Raw genomic sequence first — 14,114 nt, 5'->3', positions numbered from 1 at the left:
ATCCTTGACACCCACATCAAGCTCAAGCAAGTGGACTCTGTCCCCCTGTGGGCTGCTTAAGGCTCAGGTGCTCGGCCCAGGCGCTCAGCACATGCTTAGCCGTCCATGGCTCAGAGCTGGGCCTCTGGATTCTAGAATGCCTGTGACTCTCAGGTTGGTGTCGCAGTCTCCCTTCAGGGGAAGCACAGTCCACTCTGCCGTGGCGACAGGTCCCGCAGGAAGTGCCTGTGACGCAAACAATGAAGAGAAAAACACTTGCGCTGCCAGCTGGCCTGCTCGGAGCAAGCGTTTCCGCGCCTGGCAAGAGGACAGCAAGGACAAGGGCAGAAGTTTAGAGCTCCCCGCCCCGCCCACCGGGATGGGGGCCGGGGAATTTGAGGGGGCGCTGTCCCCCACAGTACTGCAGAGCGGGAAGACAGACGCATGGGCAGCGGAGATGATGGAGGATGCGCCTGGCTCAGGTAAGAGGGTCAGACGGGTAAGGAGAGCGGCCACCTAGCGCTCCCTGGAAGACTGCCTGCTCCTCCACCTTCTTTCCTCTGCTCTCCTACTCCCCCCCGCCCCCTTATGCTAGGTGGGAAGCAGCAAGGATCAGAGCTGCCCAGCCACTGAGCAACAAAGAAGTTTCAAATACATGAACTCCTCAGTTCCTCTCTTTCTCTGCCCTGCCCCCTCCCTTGGCCTTGGCCTCGCTGGGCTTACCACCTTGGTGAAGGGAAGTGTTTGGGGTCATGTTTCCTCTACAAAGACTGGCCGTGCTTTTTATTCCAGGGAGCCCCTGGCCTTTTTTTTTTTTTTTTTTTTTGGAAAGGCTCACTGTCCCAGTGGCCGCAACAACCAGAGCTGAGCCAATTCCAAACCGGGAACTAGGAGCTTCTTCCACATCTCCCATGTGGGCGCAGGGTCCCAAGGCCTTGGGCCATCCTCCACTGTTTTCCCAGGCCATAAGCAGGGAGCTGGATGAGAAGTGGAGCAGCCAGAATACCCACATGGGATACTGGTATGTGCAATGTGAGGATTTAGCCACTGAGCCATCATGTAGGATCCCTCCTGGCCTTAATCTTAAGGAGAAAAATGTGGCTGTGGATGTTACAACTTCTCCAGCCTGCATCCATCACTAAGCCAAAAATCTTCCACAAATCTAAGATCCCAGCCCTGCACCCAAGCCGACTCCTCTGACCCAAGGGCCAACCCGCCTCTCTCCGTAGATCTTCCCTCCTGAACCACCACACACACTTCTCTAAAACACTAGGCCAAGAGCAGTTCCCACCAGCCTTCCGAGGGTGCTAATTTGGCACCAACAGCAGGTGTTTGCCTCCAGTTCTGAGCCAAGGGTTGGCTCCAATCACACTTGCCAAGTGGAAGTCACTGTCTGGGCCCTGAGACGGAGGATCTAATGATCGTACAAGGTGCCTCTAGGAACAAACCCTGCGATGTTTGGGATTCACCAGAGCTTTCTGATTTCAGTGTTCACCCGTTGTTATGTTTTCACCTGGACCCAGATCAGCCCAGGCACCATATCAATGAAAATCACTGAAAATGGTTCATTTAACTCTTTCTCTCTACATGTAACTCTTTCAAATTAAATTAATTTTCTTAAACTCTTTTTTTTTCATTTAGTACACAATCACACTCTGCTATATTGTAGTTTTTCTGTCTTCCTGCTTAAGCAAGAAGCTTTCTTGATATCTGAAGGGTAGCATTTAGGCAATGTGTCAGCCCCAGTGTCTGACACAGCATCTTAATAAATAATTGTGGAAAAAAGGAAGGCTGGAAGGGGGCACTGTTACATCTTCCAGCTGCTCTGTTTTTGATCCAGCTGTCTGCTTAGGTGCCTGGGAAGGCAGCAGAGGATAGTCCACGTGATTTCCTTGCCACAGATTTGGGAGACCCAGATAATGCTTCAGGCTCCTGGTTTTCTCCTAACTCAGCTCTTGCTGCCCTTTAGGGAGTGAGCCAGCTGATCGATCTCTCCCTCCCTCTCTCTCTCTTGCTCTCACTCTATCTCCCCTTTTCTCTCAATCTGTCCTTTGTGGTTCTGGATTTGAAAGGAAGGGGAAGAAGGAAGAGAGGGAGGGAGAAAGGAAGGAAGGAAGGAACTTACGGGTTTTCAAATCTCAGGAGCACATTATATATTGAGTGGTTAATACTGAGCGCTAGCATCCAGATTCACAAATATTTGAACATCCTGGGAGCCGGAAGCAACGCCAGCAAGATGAAATTTAATACTAATCTATGTAAATACCTGTATCCATGTCAGAAAATGAACAAGTGTAGCACAGAAATTTTTTAAAAATGAAAAGAACATGAAAGTTATTTTCAAATATTTACAGCATACAATGAAACATGTCTGTGGTATCACTCCTAGGAGCAGACCTGGGCAGGCGGACTGGGAACCAGAGCGGGGAAGATTTAGGGGCAGGGATTCTGTCATCTGTTACATGCTAAGTACAGTGCTTCGCCCATAAAAATGGTGACTGTGATCTTTGCTATCATGATTATTACCAGCGTCACGGTCATTACTATTTATTGGAGCTGTCAAACAGCCAGCCTCTGAAAGCCCTGAGCTCCCATCCCTAGAAAGCCAAGGTTATCACCAGCCAGCCACCTGCCTGGGGAGTTTGTCCTCCTGATTCCTAACCCCTGGCCTCTCTTCCATAATCCTGTGATTCTAGGAACAATGCCCTGGAAGTCCCAGGCAGTGAAAGCCACAAATGCAATTCCTGGCTGAGCAGGCTGTCTTTTCTATCAAGAAGTCTTTGCACATTTAGTGCAGTTTGCTTCCTTCCAGCCACCCCTCCAAAGCCCGTCTTTGATGTTGAAAAATAAAATTGCTTTGTGTGAAGGCTCCTTTAATCTTACATAGATACAAATGCCTCCTATCTTTGGGGATATGCCAAGCCGCTCTTAGTAGTTCAGAATTAATCTTATTAAAGAAAGCTCTCTGTAATCCCCGCTGCTGTTTACCAGAGATGTCGAGTAATTCTGCACCTGTTCCTACTGCAGCTTTGCAGGCACTCTTCCTACACTTACTGCTGCTGAAGGAAACACATCAGCTAGTTTAGGCTGGACAGGGGAGTTCTTTTAATTCTGTGTTTGGAGGAATCTTTCTCTAGAAATCTTTATTTCTTAGTGAAAAAAGAAAAATGTAAAGGAGGGGGAGTGTGCCTATCACAAAGAATAATAGAATGAAGTTGCTTCATGAACTACCGAACTCAAAATAATTTCTTATGCTAAACCACGAGTCCTAAGCTTTTGTTAACAGTCGATTGTCTCTTCCCAAAAAATTTAAGGAACCCTTGGGCTGGATTTGATTAGCCATGTTATTTGACAACTTAATGTTGCTCTAAAAATCCATACCTGGCCTCCCAACCTCTCCGGGAGACCTGTTCAGGACTGACATAGATTACTAATCAAGTATGTCCTATCAGGCCTGGACCCCACTGATGCCCCATTAGAAACCTCAGAACTGATGTCCGTTACAGAGGCAAATAGCTTCATGGATCAGAAAAAAAAAAAAAATGTTGGATGCACTGTGGTAACTCTGGAGAAAAACTCTGTCAATTTTTGTTGATGCTCCTGAAAAATGGAGCTGTACATAGAGGAACTCCATATAGGAAATCTCTTGTAATACTAAAACAGCTGACTTTGCCCCTTAACATCATGAAGCAGTCAGATGAGTCATCCCGTCTCCCATAGAAATGGAAGGTTACTCGCATCACCCATTGGTTTGCAGAGGAAGGAGAGCAGAACAAATTGATTATCTATCCCCAGCAAAGCTTGACAGCAAACCTCTGGACGAATGGAAACTCTGAGGTGGACTATGTCAGCCAATAGAGCTTGGAAGGATTTCCTCATCCTTGCAGTGGCAATATCAATAGCATCTCAGAACTATCAAAACCACTTGAGCAGAATCCTCAGAACATGCTTCACAATGGGGACCCTGGGATGACAGTCGGGTATTGGGGAGGCTGGGCATGATCTCTTCCATTGTGTTCTCCTCTCCCCCATATACAGAAATTAGAAATTAGAAAGAGAAATTATATAAACAACTGTCTCGCCCACTTTCCCCTAATCTTCAACCCTTCCCACCCTGATCAACTATGTAAACATCATCAAAAATAAAATTAAAAAATAAAAAGAAACAGAAGCTTATAACTGACCATGGGGAATGTGTAACTTGGTATAAAATAATATAAACAATTTCAACTACATTAATGTAAGGTGAGAAAGCTGATGCTTTGGGGCTGCACTGCTGGCTTTCTGCTAACCCACATCGCTAAGGCACACATGTTCTTGTTCTTTTCTAGAACAGAACGACCTGGTCAGGCTAGATCTAATATCACCACCTGTAGACCTCAAGGAACACCATGATGAAACCAGAAAGGAATGAGTTGCCATCAATCTAGTGACACGTCCTGGTAGCTCCTTTGTGATTTGTGGTTTTATCATGCCAGTACTTCCTTTATAAGCCCCCAAACACTCTCATCCAACAGAGTGATAGCTCTTGGGACCCTGAGGTCTGCTAATCTCTCATCTGTCAACAGATGAAGTGTTTTCCTTTTTTCATTCCCAAGACCTTGTTATTTTGATTTGGCTCAGGGACAGGCACTAAACTTTCAGTAACACTGGCACCCTTGGCATGTCAGTGAATTCCTCACATTACCCTAAGCCAAAAGAAAGTCATAACAGCTTCATTTATTAAATAGTAATATTTAAATAACTTAATAAATATTTGTGTCTCATGCTAGTGCTATGTACTTATGTCAAAATTTAACTGGAAACTCCCTGCTAGGCCGCAGTTTCCACTAGTGAGCAAAGCGAGCTGGGGGTGGGGGCAGACCAGAGCAGGCTGGGCTAGAGCACCAGGTAATATATGTGTGGGCCAAGTATTGGGCTGAGCAGGCTGGGCTAGTCCACAGCACACGCTGGCATGAGCAAGAGCCAAAACAGGGTGCAGGCTGAGCCCAGTTGAACCATAATACCTGTCAGTTCACATGAGAGTTGGTGCTGGGAATGAGCTAAACTAGTCTAGGCTGCTGCACCCATCAGCAAGAGCTGCGATAAGGAGTGGGCAAAGCTGGGCTGAGTGACGCTGCAGCACCTGCTGGTAAGTGCCAAGATTGGGGCCTGCCATCTCAGATGGGGCCACACCACCCGCTAGCACACAGGCAAGACCAGCTGGCACATGCTGAGCTGCTGCTTCCACAAGTGAGCCTGAGAGCTGGGTCTGGAGGTAAGCCAGGCTGGGCCAGGCTGACACACCTTGTGACCCATATGAGAGCAAAAATGAATGTGGGCCAGCCCAGCTAGGCCATGGCGCCAACTGGCAAGTGCCAGGTCTGAGTGCAAGTCCTATCAGTCTTGACCACAGTTCCCACTGGTAGGCACAAGAACTGGGACTGGGAGCATGCCTGTCAGGGGAACTGTGGGCACTGCCCTGCTAGGTTGTACACGGGATGAACACAAAAACTAGGGCTGGGGGCAGGCCAGGCTGGAGAAAGCAGCAGCATTGGTCAGCATACGTAAGGGACAGGTCTCAAAGCAAGGTTGAGCTAAGTTGCAGCATCCATGGGTGTGCATGAGAGCTGGATGGGATATTAGCTGGACCAGAGTAGGCTACAGCAGAGGCTGGCACATGCAAAAATCAGGACTGAAGGCAGGCCCAGTGGGGGTTATTAGGGGTCACCCTGACTGGACAACAGCATCCTGAATACACATGAGGACCAGGTCTGTGATGGGCTGGCTGGGCTGGGCTCCAGCACCCACTGATTTGTGTGAGATGTGGGGATGGGGCATTGTTAACCAGGCAGCTACATCCATCAGTATATGCATTGGCTGGTGTGACATACCAAACCTGACCCTGCACTGGCTGAAACAAAAGAGTCAATCTGAGGTCGCCCCAAATGAGTTTAACCATTGGACTAAACCACTGGACTCAGACTCTGGTTACAGGAAAAAAATCACATGATGTGTTGTTTGACCTTGGGAGTTGCTGGTGCCTGTGCAGTAGACAGCATGCCCAGATGCACACAGGGGACATGGCAGCCAAATCATCCAGGCCAGCAGAGAATGTCAACTGCCTTGTCAGACAATGGAAAGAACAGCTGGACAATTCTCCTGGCTGGGCTTTGCGGCATGTTCCTACAGAAAAAGCATTTCAAATCTACTGACTTCCCCAATGAGAACAGCCATCAGATAAACTGCTTGCTGCTATCAATAGAACACCCAAAAATAATCAAGCTGTATTAGAATATCTTCAAATTATCCAGGACTTTGAAAACTGATGTCTTTTTTATCAGTTTCTGGGAGATTCTTTTGGTCTGAAAATCTAACCTTCTAGAATTCAACTGGAAGGAAGTCCAACCTAAAATATAGTAGGGCTATTTAACAATTTTCTTCATCCCACCTACTGGGCAAATGCACATGCTTTCTGCAGCAGTAATAATAAGACGCACGACAGGGTGCCGCCCTACATCCTCTCCATATCAACCATGTGTCCGATGTGTCTGAATTTCAACACACTGCTGGTCCCCTGATTTTGAACAAGATATGGTTAGTGTTAGAAACACCAGGTAAAAAAGGAACTTACAGGCTTTGAAGGTCAAATGACTGATACTGTGAGAAAAGCAATCTAGAGACATGGAGTAGGAACAAGAAACGTGTTCAAAATTGCATTGTGCGTTTGGAGCTCAGCCAAAATGGTGTAATCTCCCCCACCACCTGCTACCTACCATCCCAAGAGGTGCATTTATGAGTGTGTATGTGTAAAATGCTGGCATCTCAGCACTGTGCAGACGGGGTACAGCTCCCAAACACCCTTCCACCCTTCCACAAAGTTGAGCTTTGTGGAATTGGAAATGCCATCTGTTACAGCAGCTCCAATCATCCTGCTCTGTTGCTGATCATTTTGCTTTATTTGAGGGAAGTTCATTGAAAAACTATCTACATGACTCTAGGAAATTGGTCCAGTAAACTTGGAACTGGGGTTGCCTTTTCATCCAAATCAATTTCCTTTTCACAAGTAGAGATGATTGCCATAAAAACCTCTAAATATGTGAAGGAATGCCTGAAGAACTTGAGTTGCAAAGATGAAAAGGGAGATATATCTTGTTTATCTCCTCCTTCTCAGGGTGATTTCAAATATTAGAAGTGGACAGAGGTAGTATAAAATCCCAAATAAAAAGCCCAGAATTATGACCTAGGGCTAGTTACCTAACTCTATTGTTTTCTTCATTAGTTAATGAGACAGTTACATTTTACCAGATTGCTGTGAATGGAAATGGGGTGGGAAAGCAAAATATGCCGCCCAGTTTAGCCACATACAAGTGCTCAACACGTGACAGAAACCCAATGGCTCCCTCTGCTCTCCACCCTCTCTTTGATGTCTTTATTAAGGTGCCTGATTGTCCAGGTAGAGTGAGGGAGACTGGTCGGGAGGAAAGCAGGAGTGGTGATCTGTAACTGAGACCTGGGTCCAAACCCAGACTGGTCACTTCCTGCTTGTCTCATCTTGATGGAATCACTTGATTTCTCTGAATCTTAGTGTTTTCATTTGCAAGGAGAAAACAATTGTACTCACTACACAAAGCTGACATGATGAACTATAGGCCACCAAAAATGTGTTGCAACCCAAAGTACTAAACAAATAGATCAGACCAAGAGAAGAATGGGAGTGGGTACGTGGAGAAACTTTCACTGATTGAATAAAGATAAGGCCAATGTGGAAAATGATAGCCCAGGCAGTCTGTTGGGATGCCACTGGCCAGAATTCTAGAACATTTCAGTGTAGTCGTCTGCGAAGGCTCAGGAGAGAAGACAGCAAGGATTCCTGCAGGGAAAATTCAGGCGGGACTGGAGGGACTGGACCTCTACTATCTGTTTAGGTAAGGGAAATACCTGCACAGAAGCGGAAGGTACCAAGGCAAAGGAGCCTCAGAATGGGGCGGGGAGGAGCTTCAGCCTGTCGGGTAGGAGAGGCCTCCGAAGAGGGGTCAGGGCCTTGGAGAGGGGCTCAGGAGGATGGGAGGAGCTTCCAAGGGTCCTGGGGCCTGGGGCGGGACCTCCGGGAAGAACCTTAGCTGACTGGAGCCCACATAGCCATCCCATGCCAAGAGTTATGCTGTTGATGTTTCAGAACTTGACTGCTGGCTTCTGACTCAGCCATGTCCTGAGGCACTCTCTGAACCGTTCCTTCTCTCAGCTTCTTTCTTAGACAAGCAGAGCTTGTATGAGAGAAGAAATATACAAGCACACAACAACTGCCACCTTCTGTCCTGATGCCTGACTGCCCCTATGCCATCTTTAAAAACTCAAACACCCTCTTGAGCAGAATGGTAGTTCTTAAAACCTTGATTTGATGCCCTCTACCCTTACATCAGCTGAAATATTCTCTTTCCTTTACCCTGAACTTGTTCTCTGTTTTCGGTGACACCAGGACAAGGCCCAAGTCTTTGGTCAAGAGACCAGCAAGGCTGGGGCAGCAGGGTGATGAGAGAGAGAGTAGCAAGGAGATTATCACAGGCACTAAGAGGTTTGGGCCTCTCATCCAGAGACGGGACCGCATGGGGTTCTGCTACACAGGCAAGGGACATGATTTTGACTTTCATTCTAAGAACTGGCAATTGTTAATAAGGTGTTGTGGTTAAATCTGCATGCCATCTTGGCTGGGCTAAGGACTATCCAGAGAGGCGGTAGCACAATGTTTCCAGGTGTGTCTGCAAGACTGTTTCTGCAAGGGGATAACGTTTGAATTGGTAAAGCAAGTACCTTTAGATCTGCTCTCACCAGCCAATCCATGAAGGACCCAATTACAACAAAAAGGCAAAGGAAACTAAAATATTTTTGCTCCCTTCCTGAGTCAGGACGTGTATCTCACCTGCCCTCAGACCTGGAAGCTCCCAGTTCTCAAGCTTTCACACTCCAGGACTTTCTCTGTTGAGTCCCATGGCCCTATCCTTAGGCCCCTAAACACAGACTGAGCCATGAACTGGCTTCTCTGGTTCTCCACTGGTAGACAGCAGACCACGGGACATCTCAGCCTCTTTATCACCTGGGCCAGACTCCAGTGAGGATCCCTTCTTCTTCAAAGGAACAGTGGAAAGGGGACTTAAACAATGAGCTTAGGGCCAGGCCTTTGGGTGGCAGTTGAAACACCAGCTAAGACATTGGCACCCCTTCTCAGTGTGCCTGGGTTTGTGTACTGCCTCTGTTCCCCATTAAAGTGTCTGCTACTGCCTACTCTGGGAGGTAGTAGAGGAGGCTCGAGTAGTTGGATTCCTGTGACCCACAAGGAGTAGCTCCCAGCTTCAGCCTGGCCCAGGCTCTGCTGTTGTGGGCATTTTGCGAACAGAACCAACAGAGAAGAGTCACCATCCCCACTCAATCTTGTCTTGCTCTCACCCTTATAAATAGATAAAATGATGGATACATTTTAAAGATGTCTATTTTAGTGCAAGGTATTTTGAAATATATGCATATGAGAAGTCTTTATAAGAGTTTGTGGAAAGTGCATATTAGGAGAGGGACAAAAGGATGACTCAGTGTTTTTGTACTAATATAAATCCTTGAATTCTACATTTCCCCCCAAGATGTTGGAAGCATTTTCATATGTTGTTTCTGTTCCCCTGGAAAGCCATGACTACTACAGGAGGCCATGGCACAGATCCAGGCGAGGCGTGGCATTGACTGGGACCAGACTGGGAATGTAGCGGCCATGAGAAACCACGAGGGCCTTTCATTGTGATGTCAGCCTGACTTCCTTAGGGAGCTAGTGTGAGTGAGAGTGGATGAAAAGAGCTTGGGATGATGCCCAGTGCTTTCTCACCAACTGAGAGGTCTGAGGAAGAAGGGCTGGACCTCAGCAAGAGCACAATGGGTTGGAGACGTCCTAGGCATCCAAGTGGAGATGCTGACCAACCCCACACAGAGAGATGCTCATGAGTGGGCCAGAGAGTTGCCTAGAGAGGCAAGAAGCAGGAGCAGACCCAAAACCAAAGGGCAGAGGCAATCATCAGAAAGGGCTGTTCTCATGGCCTTTTCATGGGCTAACAGGTTCCCTAAATATACAAAAGGGGTGGAATCTAGATGGAGGTTAGTGTGTGTGAGGCACTGTTATATGGAATTCCTTGCAGGTATAGTGAAATTTCCTTATCATAAATGAGACACAGGTGCATCATGTGTAAGTGTGCTGGGTTGACAGGTAATAGGTGGAGTTACAATGAAAGGCTATGCAAAAATTACGGAAGAAAAAAGAAAGCCTTCCAGCTCTCCTATTCCTTCCTGCTTGCATCTCTTTCAGTTAACTCCATTACCTCTCTTGCATCTTCCAACCTTTGTGATTTATTTTAGGACATCTCAGAAATTTTCTTGTCAGTTTCCATGTTGAGAAGCCAGGCCAAAGTTGATTCCTGTTGCTCAGAGAATCTACAACCCACAATCCTTTGGGAATTCTGTCAATTCTCATTTTCTGCTCTGATTTCTAGGAAAATAATATTTATAGTACAGTATTAATAATATATTTATTATTATACTACCAGCCTGATTTGGTACAGGCAACCATTTTGTGAAGCCATGCTAGAGATTAATGAGCTACCACCCACACTGTAAAACTTTTTTCCTTAATATTATTGAAGAAATAAACTCACAAGCTGTCAGAAACAGCCATCAAAAAAGGACCAAGATCCACATTGCTGGACATCAGGATGTCATTGCTATCTTTGGTGCCTATGGGTTTTTCTGACAAATTTCTAAAAAAGTTTTAAAAAGGGTGTCAGGAATGCAGTTTCTCTTCTGGGCTTTGAAATGAGAATGTCACTGACTGGCCCTTTTCACAAGGCATGATGAGAAAATGGAAAGAAAGAAAAGACTCAGAGCCCTGAGTGACAGCTTGCTGTTGATAAACGCAGTTGGGCTGTCCAGGGGACCAGCTGATTGGATCGCTTAAGCAGCTAAAAAGTCTGAAAGGTAGGGAAACCTGACGTGTAAGCCTTTGATGGAATGACTGTGCCTACGCATCTTCCCCTATCCCTTCTGGGGCAGAGATGGACAGACCCACTATCAGGGAAAGCCAAAAGGGGACAACCATTAAGATAGTAAAAAAAGATTTTATTCTGGGCCATGGCAGTAGAACAAAGAGGGTGTAGCACTGAGCCCCATTCAGAATTCAGCTTGGGAAGTGGAAATTCACAGGCAAGGGTAGGCAGGGTAGTGATCCGTGGATTAGCAAGAAGAATGTCACTAGGGTGGATGAACTAAGAAGCGATCTCAAGGGTGAGAGAGACTCTGGCTAACCTGACCTGACAGATTTCTTGTTAAATACAGGCAGGAGGATCAGACATCACCAGAGGATGGTGGAGAATGAGGAGGCTGCTAAGACAGAGTGATCAGATGAAGAGAGTGGACACCAGGGATCTTTGTAAACTGACTTAACAGTATAAGGATGCTTTAACTTCATTTTTTGCCTTTGAAGATCTGACCATTTTAGCCTGTAAAATAAATTGGCAATAGACAGGTTATCAGTGAGAGAGGGAAACTCACACAAATTGTATGATGTGCCTAAACACAGGAGCTGTGCACCAAGTGTAAGACACAAATGAGGAACAAAATGGCTGGATCTTCTGGAACATTCTGAATTGCAAAGAAGAAATAGGGAGTATGATTGAGGCTTCTTGGAGAGGCAAGGGCACTCTACGAAAGCTGGTACAGAGGAATGTATGACCGAGCTTGTCTTATTATGCAGAGACATCACACAGGTAGCAGCCTCCCATTGCTGGGGGACATCTTTGCCTGAGCCAGGGTTGGCCTCTAACCTCTATCTGCCAGAGACAGGGGGAGCTGAGGAGAGACAACCTGTCTGCTTCCAGTGTTTCCTTTACTAATGTGGGCAGAGGCTTCCCACAAAAGGAGAGCTATTCAGGGCCAAACCTTTGTCTGCAGAGATATGAGTTTCTCTGAATAACCAACCCAACATCTGCTAAAGAAATGTTACCTGGAGTGGGATGTTTTGATCTTTGTTAGCACGGTTCTTGCAAAAACTGAATTGTACAAGGAAGTATACAGATGGACCCAGGAGAAAGTTTAAGAACCTGACTAAAATGTAGTCCAATAAAGTGTCTTTGTCACTACGCTCATCGTGTCTACCTCTGGCTTATGTAGAGGGTATCCGGAACAAGAAGTCGCAGATAGTAGGTTTAGATATTAGGGCAAAATAAAGCTGATGGCTTTCTTTACAATGAAGGAGGCTTCTGTAGACATAGTTAGAGACCCCAGAGCCCACCTTTTGCCCAAAGAGGAGCTTCCTCTACTGTCTAATGTATTATTTCTATCTTGCCTCCACCAAAAAGCATTAGAAGCAAATGACATGTAAACATGAATTTACTGCAGCGTCATGACACACAAAAACACAAGTCAACTGCAGGCACAGCTCTCTTAACTGTCATTTCTTAACTGTCCAGCAAATGGCAGCAAGAATCCTCTTGCTCCAAAAGGTGCTTTAGTCGGAACACTTTCCAGTAACAGCTGTTGAGCAAAAAGTATGGGAGGCCGCTGGTGTAGGACTAAGCCACTGCACAAGGGACTAGCATAGAACTGTTTCCCACCCCAAATTACTGGCTCCTTCCCCAGCAAGTTCAGTTAGAACTTGCACTGGAAGGACTGTTACAAAGTCATTTATTTGAAGCCAATAAGGAGACCACAGAAGAACATTTTCAAAACTGTGGCTCCCTAAGCAAGGGGAAATGATTATCTTTTCTTCTAAAGGGACATGAATATGCAAGAGAGGAAGATCTTGTCTTCACATGCATGGGTGGGAACAAGTCCGTGCAGGCATAGCTCAGAAACATGTCTTGACATGTACCACATGTTATAGTAATATGGCTTAGTCTCCTCCTGCGGTGGAGAACTTGGTATTAAAACAGGGGTGACCTGTGGACACTTTCTGACCGTTCTGTGACAGGTGTTGCCCTTGCAATACAGTCTGGACTGATTCAGGATGGCTGGTGGTTGCATTTTTTCTGTGAATGTAACTGAAAATCCAAAAACAACTTTGGAAAATGTCAGAGACTTTGGAAACTTAAATATCAAACATTTTTGAGTCAAACATTTTTGAGCTGTTTGGGGCATCAGCCAGTGATGAATGTTACTACAAGTTTAGCCCTTGTTAACAGCAAAAAAAAAAAAGGCATGCATAAGGTTTGAGGGTGGATGAAAGGGAGTGTTTAATCTATCAGTAGATGGTAACAGACTTACACCTCCAGACGTACTGACCTGCTGAAGGAGGATGCTTTGGAGTATTCAAGGAGGCTACAAGGATCGAGGAGTCAGGAATAAAAGGGAAAAATAATGAAGACGACTGCATATTGGCCTCCAGTCAGGCGATAAGGGACTGGTTGGAGTCACAGTGGTTACTCGGTCCAGTTACCTGTTTCCTTTGATTGCAAGTTCCTGGTTGTTCAGCAATGCTGTGCTCTTCAGGGAATTTTTATCCTGACAAGTGGACTCCAATACTTCCAGCCATCAACCTGGAATTCCCTTTCCCAGACTTAGAAATACCCTAAACGAAACCCTTGACACAATATTGGTCATCTAAGCATTATTTACAGGAGAAGCAAATGATCCCATGAGTTAAGTAATGAGAACATTGTAGGGCTAACTGTGCTACTCCCTCAAATCTTAAAGTTGGTTTTGGTGCTACAAAGAGACAGGCAAGGAAGTTAGCACACTGAGGCCTATTGTTATCTAGTATCTGCTATCAAGGCTCTATTTGGTGACTGGTGATTTTGACAGAATCGTTCATGCCAAATGCCACATAATCAAGTTGAAAATTGTTAGAAACTGCCTAGATCCCTGAACACTCATTTTTCCTCAAACAGATCATGGTGACTTGAGTCTCAGTCATAAGGAAGTTTCTTCTACTTTAACCCTTGTACGAAAAAAATAACTAAAGCAACCAGGTATTAGCTATCAGCTTCCTTTTGCTGCTCTATTTCCTTGTTGCCATCTTACAAAATCTGCTGTTCTGCCATTGAATAGTTGGGGCTGTCATTCTATCTTACGTAATGGAGGCTGCACTACTTCATGAATCACCAATAAAAGACAGTAAAATCTATAACTAA

The 14,114-nt window shown here is 45.8% G+C and overlaps 1 protein-coding gene across 1 annotated transcript in view; it reads left to right on the top strand.

Moving 5' to 3' along the window:
• The first annotated feature begins 286 nt into the window (after positions 1-286).
• ERICH6B (glutamate rich 6B) overlaps positions 287-14,114 on the top strand; it is a 65,170-nt gene continuing 51,342 nt past the window's right edge. Inside the window, exon 1 of the mRNA XM_058670741.1 lies at positions 287-461. The gene's annotated coding sequence lies outside the window, so the exon portion shown is untranslated. The remainder of the gene's footprint in view (positions 462-14,114) is intronic.

The sequence above is a fragment of the Ochotona princeps genome, chromosome 12, assembly GCF_030435755.1.
Source record: "Ochotona princeps isolate mOchPri1 chromosome 12, mOchPri1.hap1, whole genome shotgun sequence".
In the NCBI taxonomy this organism is placed as follows: domain Eukaryota; kingdom Metazoa; phylum Chordata; class Mammalia; order Lagomorpha; family Ochotonidae; genus Ochotona; species Ochotona princeps.
The sequence above is the reverse complement of the archived record's forward strand: the minus strand, read 5'-3'. Positions and strand labels throughout refer to the sequence as shown.